Genomic DNA, 12,156 nt, shown 5'->3' on the forward strand with positions numbered 1-12,156 from the left:
TTTTACAAGCCACAATAAAAAAAAACTTTATTAAATAAAACTCAACAGTCAACAGATTCCATTGTAGGGATTGTTATATTAGTAATAATATTTATTGAGATAATATTGTACAAAAGAAATACTCAATGTATTATTCATTCATATGTACACTGACAGGTATTGAAAGTGGAGCACATTAAAACACAGTAATATTTAAACTCTTACGTGAATAAATTCGAGATAAACGACTTTAAGGAGATGTGCAAGGATTGGATAATACTAGGGATTTCAATAAAATTTTATAAATACATTTTTTGATTAACAAAGTTTCCAAAAATCACAAAAAATTCCTAGGTCCTCGGGCTTTTTATTATTATTTTATCCTTCAAAGTTGGCTGAAAAAATGTTGAATCATAGAGGCTATCCTTTTCAATTGGATATTTCTATATCAAAAACTCTAGAGAGTGTGATAAAAAACTATCTTAAATATTAAGAAAATCTTGTAGTTTATAATAATACCATAATAAGATAAGGTTGCAGATGATGTAACAACAAAATTTTAATTTAATTATTAGTTCATCGAAGATCAATCATTTGATGAACAGAGACGACTATAGTTAGAGTATTCATAATTGAAGATCGATTTCTATATTATCAAATTTATAAGCAGCACTTGCACAATATATATTTTATATTTTTGTAGTTGCGTGGTATTGTTAAGCTGAAAATAACTCATTACTTAACTTCAAAACATGTATTTGGTTTAAATGTATGTACCGTGGAATAAAACAAAACTTTCTTACAATACTGTAGGTTTACAATCAATCACCTTAAATATATAATAGAAAATAATAAAGTGATCGGAAAGCATTAATGCTTGCGATAATAAGCAAAATGAGTAAAAAAAAATTGTGATTAATTAATTACCTCTGTATTTCAATATCTATAAACCAAATTTTTCAAAACAAACAAAAATAATTTCTTGCTGGATCTATCTTTAACATCAACCATAATACCTTCAATTATTAAAATTAATTATTTTGATTTAAATAAATTTAATTAATTATTTCTAGTATTTAATAACAGTTTATTTTAAAACAATAATAATTCTAAAAAAAATACAATAAATTTATTCGACAACAAAAACAATTAAATTATAGGTACACGAATTGATTTGCATACATTTAATTTTTGTTTAATAATAAAATAAAGAAATTTTAAAGACCATTTGGTTGCTTAATCATAAAAAATAACTAAATAATATTTATGTATTTTTTAATTTATTTCATTTATTAATATTGTTTTTGAATTCAGTAGGTTATTGTACATTTTGTGTGTTTTTATTATTAATTATAATTGTTTTTAGTATTTATTTTTTTTTTATTATTTTTTAATGCCAAGGTTTCAATTTTATTGTATCGAAATTGTTTTATTTTTTATTTTATGTAATTTAATAAAATTTAATATTGCAGAAAATTTATAAATCTATTTACGTTTAAAAAAATTATATAAAAATTTAAAAGATATAAAAAGTGACCTTACGAAAAAAAATTCTGAAATATTCAACTGTTTCTACCTTAAAAACGGTTAATTTTACAAAAAAAATGAAAAGGGATATATGTTTCCCAAAATATAACTGATATCAGATCCACTAACTTTTTTAAGTTAGAAAATACCTTCGCCATATAAAGATATACACTTCTCGACTTGTTTCGTCGTTTCTAATTCCACTAACACATAAATTAAAAATTTAAAGAAACCCCCAACATAAAGCAGGTTTGCTCGATTCGTTAGTGACATCGTTGCTCCTAAACGTTTGAACCGATTGTGATTTTTGGTTTGTTTGAAAAGTAATATGATCGATAGTGCTCTTAGCTATGTCTCAAAAAAATCAGCCATTTGAAAATCATCACCAATTTCCTAGTTGTTACTGTGCATGGAACCCTAAGATTGAACTTTAAACATATCTAACGTCATTTTCGATCAAACTTTCCTTTCAAACAGGAAAAAAGAATCAAAATCAGTTTATCTTTTTTGCACCTACGATTGCATATACAGACATGCATATATACAGACGAGTTAAACTTATAACACCCGTCTTTATTAGTCGGGGGTTAAAAAAAGATCATTTTATGTATTTGAAATTTTTCTATTATAATTTAAAACATTTTTGAGGCTAAACTAGCTTGCATGTTATTTCTATGTAGGTAAACAATTTTTTTCCTGTATATTTATTTTATAATATAATTTAGTTTATATAATAAATACTGGCGCAAAAATTCTTAGCCTTTAAGCGATTATTAAATTTCAATGTCATATCAATTTTATATAAAAATTATATTAAATATTCATATTTATATTTATAATATTCTTTTATTAAAAAGGATGCAGACACACGAAAAAGTTGACTTCTTTAATTCCTCGAAATTTATTAGGAGAAAGAATTCTATTTCGTTTAAGTAATCGAAAAACATTCTTATTTGTATTGTGTTGGTACTCACATATTTTGAGCCACTTATATAGGACAAGGAGTGATGGAGTTAATTTCATCCTAGACTGGCTATTTAGACGACGAGGGTTCGAATCCTGGTTGCTGTGGAATTTTTTCATTTCTTTCTATTTGTTCAAATGAGAATACGTAATGTGTGTTTATCCATTGAATTTTACAGTCTCACCTTCTTATGTTAAGTAGTATAATGTGTTGAGATAGAAAAAGCTATGAAATATATTATGTATAAGGGCCTTTGATTTATTTAAAGTACACAAAATCTTGAAATAAATGAAAACATTGGGACCCATTAAAAAATATAAAATAATATTGTTTTTAAAACTTTCTCAGATTTTACTATTCAACAAACATGATTAATTTTGCAAGCCCTTGTACTCAGGAGAATACTTAAAAATTTTAATTAACAAATTATTAACAAACTTGTCATTAAAATAATAACAACTTATGAGGATTAACATAAACAAATATATAAAAACTTCACAAACAATTTTTTCTTATTTAAAACAAATTAAAAAACATATATAATTTAAAAATCAACACAGACGCCGCGCCGTTTTGTTTCATATTTCATATTTATAATGTAATTAAATTTATCTGAAAATTATTATGTAAGCTTTAGATTATAAAAAATAGCCAGTTTTTATGGCTAAATTATTAATAAATTATTAAAATTCTTCAACCAATCAAATTAACAGGATTTTAGAATCAATTACGATAATTTTTATTTTGTAATCAAAAATTGAAACAAAATAACTTTGAAAATATTTTATCAAATTTAAATTAATTAATGGAAGTGGAATTATTATTGTTATTATACAAATTTTAAATTTAATAAATTTTTGAAAAAATCATAAAAATATCTCAGCTTTGTTAAGCATTTCTTCGCAATGATTTTTAATATGAATTCAAAATTTATCAAATTTTGGTTCCATTATTTATCAAAAATCAAATTTAAATTGGATTTTTTTGTTTATTTATGGATATAATTCATAAAATTATTACGTTTGAATTGGAATCAAACTAATTTCCATTATAACTTATTAATTAATTTTTTACATTGAATTAATAATATAATAAGCATAATAAAAGCATTAAAAAGTTAAAAACAAAGTGATAATATTAATTAACTACATATACTTGCACAACTTATCAGACCGTGATTCCATAAAGAAGCGAAATTTCCATGATTTTTTTTTTTTTTTGAATGCGATTTTTATGATTAATAATGATAAGATTTTAACAATGGTTAAAGGGTCAAAAAATCGAGTTTTGTGATTTGTGGGTTATAAGGCAATAGTTTTTTGTCTGCCGAATATGTTAAAAGAAAGTTATTGACAATACAATGCGTAAAAGATATGGAAGAAGTTTACTTTTACAGTGGCACTCCTTTATCGGGCTTTTCGACATTTGAAAACATCCCGATATTTTGTTCACGTTTTGTATTATCAAAAATTTACATCAAAAGTACACAGCAGGTATACTGGTGCAGAAACTGTCACAGTAGGAAGGAGGAGGAGACGATGTTTCATCTTCTCTGCCACCGTTCAGCTCTTGCCAAGAGGAGATGGACCTATTCAAGCCAGCCTTTCTTTGACGACCTCTACGACACGAAGTCTGTTGACGTCAAAACACTTCTGCTGTTCATAAAACAGCTCCAAATGGTTCATGGAGTAGTGGTCGAGGATGAGCCAACCTTTTTGGTATCACAACGAATCCGATAGTCTAATTGAGTCTCACCCCAGGATTGCCACTTTAACCTAACCTAACCTATTTTGTGTAAAGTATAATCACGGGAGGTAAAAAATAATCGTCAAAAAACAATATACGTGATAAGTCAACTTCCATAAATTCGAGTCCAAACAAAAATTTCAAAAGGTACACAAAAAGAATAATTGAAATTTTGCTTCGTTATGAGCTCACAGTCTAAAATACACAACCTACATAAATAAATAAATAATTGAATTTATTTGAAATTAAATTTATAAAATATAAAATATATATATAAATGTGCAGGGCCGGATTAACAAGTAGGCAGAATAGGCAGTTGCCTGGGGCCCCCGATTTTAGGGGGCCCCCAAAAAATGAAAAAGCCTTCTAAAATTTTCTTACAAACATAAAATTCTAGAGAGTGAAAGGAAATATAATCAGAACTGAAAATAAATTTTACTCAAATAAATAAAACTCAATTGGCCGCATTCAAAAGGCGACGACCGACGAACTAGACAAAGTTCCTAAAAAGGACATTTCCGACTACTTTGACAAAACTTATAGTCATTTGTATAAGATTCTAATGGAAGATCAATTAGCCGATGTATTTCCTAACACAGAAATAGCTCTTCGGATTTTTTTAACAGTAATGATCACAAATTGTTCTGCCGAACGATCCTTCTCGCAATTAAAAAAAAAAATCGAAGCTGCTAAAAGAGCTACAACGCGACAAGAGCGATTCGAGATGTTAGGTATACTTTGCAATGAGTCAGATTAAGTTTGTATTTTTTAATCGAAAAAAGAAGGGAACGGACGTGAAAAAAGGGCCCCCAAGTTGATGGTTGCCTAGGGCCCCGTTGAAGATTAATCCGGCCCTGTAAATGTGAATGTTTTGTAAAACGTCCTTGCAATAACGTTTAATACACCCATAAAATGTTATATTCACAATGTAGGTATCAAAAATGTATAAAATTTAATATTACATAATAATGGTTTATTTTTAATGATTGAAATCAAATGTATGGCTAGGGAAAATATGTTTTTCTCTTAGGAAATGATTTTTAAAACTTTGAAACAAGTGAAATTTACAAAATTTAAAAAACCCCCGACAAATTTTTCAGATACGGAATCCTAAACTTGCATTTGAATTATAGCTAAGAACAATTATTGTTAAATTACCTTTTTCCTTAGACGCTTTTCCAAACTGAACCGATTTTGACTCAACTCACACACGATTTGAGTCTGTTTTTGTATTACCCGGTAGGGAATAGAGTGAACTTTTTATTGAGTCTCAAAACCTGGGTTAAGATGTGCGTCTATTATAGACCCAATATTTTTTGCTTGAAACATTTTTAACTTATTTCTTTAATTTCAAGCAATGTCAAGTTAAGAAGGACATCCTATAGAGACAAAAAGTTCTCTATTGGCAATTATTATTCATTATTTTTTTAATTTTCTTTAAATATAGATCGTGTTATCAATAAATATGATTACTGAATTCATAAGCTAAAACAGTGTGTTCTTTTTGAGCAGTTTTACCATACACATGTTGAAAATTTAATTAAAAAGTGTTATAAATCGCAAATCTGCTTAACAGGTACATTTATAGCTTATCTTGATAGCTATATTTAGATATGTAAACCAGTGGAGCTAAATACAACTATTTATTTATACAAATCGATAAAAATGCAGAGACTTTGTTTTCAAACCAGTTTTGTGTAGGAAATATAGGCTGAAATTTTCAAGCAGACAATAATACTATTCAAATTTCTATGAAACTGGTTTTTGCTCTGTACAATTCCAACTCACTTGATCCGTTGGAAATTTTCTGGCGTACTATATGTAAGTTATTAATTTATTGAATAAATAACGAGATTGTATTTAATCCTGAAAGGAATATATTGACAAAATTATATAAAGGAATTACACTAAATTTACAAACAAAAACTTAATTCTAGTTTTAAACTTCTTAACGAAAGAAGTTTTCTCACGGTCCTTTTCTTTTAACCTAATACACCAAAAAGCGGAGTTTATATCAACAACAGTAAAGTATTTACATTTCGAAACTTTTTCCGTTATATCATTTATTGTTGGAAATGGGTAGCACTCTGGGATAGTTATTTTATTTAAGTTTCTAAAATCGATGCAAAGCCTTGATTTTCTTCCATCTTCTTTTTTATATGCGAGTGTTACCGGTGATGCGAACGGTGAATCAGATTCCTCTATTAGATCGGATGCTAGTAACTTCTGTACTTGATCTTTGATTTCACGTTCATCTGGTATAGAACATTTATAAGGGCGGGCCGTAACATATTCATCTCTCATTAACTTTATTTCGGCCTCTCTAGACTTTACTTTACCGACATCAAATTTATTTTTGGCAAAAATTTTCTTGTGATTTTCAATAATATTTAAAAGTTCTACTTTTTTTTCATATCCATCTATGTGATCTAATTTAGGTTTGAACTGATTTTCATTAGTTTCTTCTTGATGATAAATTCTAATATTTTCAGTGTTTTTCTCTTCTTTTTCATTTTCATTGATTTTACCTTCTTTATTAAAATTTTTAACATCTTTATTATCTTCTTTCTTTACATCTCTATTATCTTCTCTCTTTACATCTCTATTATCTTCTTTATTGACATCTTTATTATCTTCTTTCTTTACATCTATATTATCTTCTTTCTTTACATTTTCTTTATCTTCTTTATTTTCATTTGTAATTATTTTGTTAGAAATTTCACAAGATTTCTTCTGATTTTGATTACTTCTTATTTGGAGCATCTCATCATTTTTAGGTTTTTGGTATATGTTTAAATTCTCGTCTTGAATTAGTTTAAAATTTTTAATAGCATCTAAACCTAATAACAGGTCATAAGAAAATTCTGAATTTTTAACTACAAAAGTATTCAAATTGTTTGTAATATTTCCAATTTTAAGCTTTATGTTTGCCCGGGCCGAACTAAAATTGAAACCATTAATTGTCTTGAATGCAGTGTTATGCTTTAACAAACTTGTTTTTAATACATCTACAACTCTTTGATTAATTAGACTCACGTTAGATCCTGAGTCATACACTGCTTTTATTTTCATTTTATCATCAATAATTACGTTTACATGAATTAATGGAATCAAATTATCCGGGCTCTCTAGTTTAAAGAATTTCGGTCAATTTCCATTTTCATCATTTCAGCCTCATTTTCTGAATCAGATTTCGTTTCAATTAAATTAGATTCTTTTTTCTGAGCGTACAGTATTTTATTTCGGCATTCGTTAGAGGGATGAAATCGATTTTTCCAACCAAGAGCTTCACACATGTAGCATGGTTTTTTCAAGGGTATATCAATTTGTTTCTTTTTAGTCGATTCTCCTAATTTTGTTTTTTCATGCCGATTATCATATGGTTTATTTTCTTTCGAACGTTTATTATATTGACCATCTAGCTTTCGGAGTTCATCGTATAATTTTTTTATAGTGTTAATGTCTTCGCGATCTAGCTCATCTTGAACTTGAGATGGTAAACCCATTACAATCAAGTTTATTCTGGAATTCATAGTACTATCACTTTCTACTTCTAAACATAAATTTTCTTTTGTTAAAGCGTAATCGATCAATGAGCCGCCTAAGTATTTATAGGTATATGCTTTTCTGACAGCTGTCCAACCTTTGTCAATAAAAATGGAAAAAAATGAATTTCGCCATTCAGACCAATTAGTTAGACCAAATTTTTTCAAATTTCCTTCATACCAGTGCTTGGCCGATCCAGCGACAAAAAATCGTAAAGCTTCAATCATCTGGGTACCACTTTTTATTTTATTTCGGTCACATTCACTTTCAAATTTAGAAAACCACTCAGAAGGGTTTTGTGTTTTGTCATATTTATCAAGAACAAACTTCTTTTCTATATTTTGCAATTTTATCTCATCTTTGTCATTTAATTTTGATTCTAATTCCTTGATTCTTTTAATTAAAAAATTTTCTTCTTGGAGTTTTTCACTCACATCAAAAAAAACTACAGATTCCTGTAACGGATAGTTTTTGTAGCTAAGGTTTCCATCTTCATCAAAATATTCTTTTTTCAAATCCTCATCTAATTTAATGCCAATTTTTCGGAAACCATTAATCGGTTTAATAGCAGCAATTGCACTTTTAATGGTGGTTTTTGATGATAATACCTTATGTTCATATAAATTTTTATGTTCATCTGGTAAGCTGAACCATAACCGCTTATCTTCGGATAGTCCAGCTAATTCAAAATATTCATCGCTTCTTCTTATTAAGTGGACAAACAATTTTTCCATCTTAAATGATTGTAATTTAATTTGTAAGTTATTAATTTATTGAATAAATAACGAGATTGTATTTAATCCTGAAAGGAATATATTGACAAAATTATATAAAGGAATTACACTAAATTTACAAACAAAAACATACCTGAAAGGAATAAATTAAATTACAACGTTATTTAATAGAATGTCCACTAATAAACGTTTATGATTCTAACACAATATAAATTATAAAAATCTTTAGTTCAGGTATGTCAATTGAAACAAAAGTAAACAATTATATCACTATGGAAGTGATAATAATTTACATATATAAGCTCATTTATACAATAATCTTAAATTAAAAATTTAATGAAACCTCTGACATAAAGTCTAGTCTGATCGATTCGTTTATGGTATTGTAGCTTCTAAACGAATGAACCGATTTTGATTTTGGTTGAATGGTAATTTGATCGAGAATGTTCTTAGCTACGTTTCAAGAAAATCCGCTCATTCTTTGGATGATCATCACTTCTTTTCTGGTTGCTATCGTGGGTTGCTAACATAATCAAGAGCTAATCCACACTCCCGATCAAAATACCTTTCTAATAGAAAACAAAAATAAAATTGGTTCATTCGTTTAGGAGCTACGATGCCACAGACAGACACGCAGATAGACAGATACACAAACACGATAACTTATAATATCCCTCTTTTTAGACGGGGGTTAAAAAAGGTTCGTGATGTTATAAATGTCACACAAAATCTTCTTGAAACTTTTCGTTTTTAATCTATCACGGAAAGAAATCGGTAAAAAATCCCTGACGTTAACTACAATGCTCGGCTCATATGGTAAAGGGGCAGATACTGTAGTACCTATGTTAGTATAAGTAATATTACAGTATTTGATAGGGCTATCCACCAGAAGAACTGTGGGTATCGCTAACCAGTATGAGCACCCATACTGCATTGACTCATCTGCCATAACTATTGCTAATGTTACTATTTCCTCAATACAGTACACAATATGACGTTCATACCGATACTGACATAGTCATATCCACAAAAAACTTTCTTACTGTGTTGGTTCCACCACATTCCACGATGGCCAAAATATTGTACCAGACAGATTCTCCTTGCTTGGAAGTGTTAACTTTCCACTCTATATAACTTAAATTAATATTAATTTAATTTATATAGAATTTACATAACTCGTTACCAGTAGTGTATCCATATTATTCAGTTAAAAAGAAAATATCAAAATGGAATTTATGTTAAAGAGCGTTTTTTATATCATAAGAAAAATATTTTTGTTATATAAGAGATAATTTAAAATGTATTATTTATTTTAGAATTAAAATTAAAAAAAAATTATTACGAAATGAGGATATTAAATTGTGCGTATTTATAAGGCGGTCCAAAATGATGGTTTATTACATCATGGTTTTTGGAAAAATGAGCTTGAAAAGAAAAGAATCTCAAATTAAAAGAATCGTTACAGGGTTTTTGTTATTTAATCGATATCTTATAAAGAAGATTAAAACACTCACCGAAATATTTTAACTGGTTTTAATATTTTTGGGATAATTTGGACCCAAAAAACACAAAAAATAAAATTTTTATCATCATTTTTGAGGTATTGTCTGAAATATCTCTGAAAACCATTCTTCACGCAGACTATTATCTTTTAATAAAAAACGTTTAATAAAAATCAATACAAAAACGTTTTTAAAAGATTACTAGACAAGATATTTGTCAATATTTAGTTTACGCTGTATAAACCATATTAAAAATCATCAATTAGAATTAAGAGAGTTTTTATTAATTAAAAATACACTAAATAACATAACCTGATTGTATGTTATTTAGTGTATTTTTAATTAATAAAAACTCTCTTAATTGAACGGTAAGGTACTCAAATTTTTGTTTTATACAATAATATATTTCGTTAACTATAACATACTAAAAATTCGGATCCTTATCTACTAATTTATTTTTTCTATTATTGCCGAGGGAACATCCTTAAGATTACTAGACAAGATATTTGTCTATATTTAGTTTACGCTGTATGTATCATATTAAAAATCATCTATTATAATCGAGAGACCATGATGTAAATAAATATTGCATACATGATTGAAGTAAACAAACACAAAACGTAAAAGGAATATGAGGAAATTCGAATTTATTCGAGGAATAACATTCGAACTGATAAATAAAAATTTAAAATATGCTGCATTTTTAGGATTAGTAAATTTTTAAAGAAAAAAAAAATTAAACGTTTAAGAAATTAACATAATTGCATACCTAAATTTCAGAATGTTATGTTATACATATAATTAAATTATAATTAGTAATGAAATTTAATTCACAGTTCATTAAACATTTCCTTTCATAGAAGAAATATACTTATTAAATAATGATAAAATAATTACTTAGGTATTTATTGTGATTAATACAAATTGTTTAAAGTAATTATTTAAAAAAAATTCATTATCAAGGACGTACGATATATTTAAAATTATGATTTTTATAAATGTAAAGATTTAATTTCCAATTTTGATGTTTTTATCTAATATTAATTAATATGGTTTTTTTTCTTCGGAATAAAATCAAGTTTACCTTGATAATTTTTTTATGTAATTTTCAATTTACTTGAATTGGGTCTTCAACATTATGTTGTATTCAATTTTTGTAATCCTTAATCCTTTAATTCTGATTTTGTGACCTTTAAAAAATGCATTTATTTTACGATCAACATAATATATCAATTAAAATTTAATATATAATTATTATTGCATCTTGGTATTAAAAATTTATGAATAACTATAAAAAGAAAAATTGAAATTGTTCAATGAATAAATTTGTTTCTTTGCACGGTAGTTTTTGAGTTGAACAGACACAAATTTTATCACTAATATAAGAACATTTTAAAAGGTATCCACATAAATTTCAATTTGAATGTCCCGCTTATTTTGTTATCTACGATAAACACCAATAGATGTCAGGAAGAGTCGTATTTTACAGTTTGTTTCAGTTTTTTCTGAAAACACGGATTAAACGAATTTTTCTGGATACATGTATAAATGTGTCCTTCACAGGCAATTATTCTGCTCTCTTTTGGCGATATTTATCTATATATATATATGATCAAGCCTCAACCTATATCAATTTTTCCTTGTGTCGCAATAATCATAACAATTTTTAATACCTAATCTAAATCTCATTAAAACAATTAATTATCCATTTATGTATTAATTATCCGCAGGATGTTTTTTCAAGCAAATATGTTGGAATGTTATGAATTTAAAAAAAAAAATTTACATCAAAAAACATGATAAAAATTTTTGAATTTATAATAAAACAAAAAGTTGAAAATCTGGTTCGATTATACAAAAGAAGTTTCTACGGGCTAAAATTCACTGGCCAATAAAAATTGTTAACAGAAGCATGATTTTACATTTTGAAAGGTTTTTGATGTTTTTGATACGAATCTGAGTGGAAAATTGTTCCAGCACGTTACGTTTTCGAAAAATTGGCCCTTTTAAATGGGAAAAACTTGTTTTCCCCTAAATTCAAAGTCATACAGGGGAAAAATTTTTCCCACCAAAAAATTTACGTCATCGGTAAATACCATTAATTCTCCTTCAAAAGTCATTAATTAATTATACCTAAATATTGATATTAGTAGTTATA

The sequence above is a fragment of the Chrysoperla carnea genome, chromosome 1, assembly GCF_905475395.1.
Source record: "Chrysoperla carnea chromosome 1, inChrCarn1.1, whole genome shotgun sequence".
In the NCBI taxonomy this organism is placed as follows: Eukaryota; Metazoa; Arthropoda; class Insecta; order Neuroptera; family Chrysopidae; genus Chrysoperla; species Chrysoperla carnea.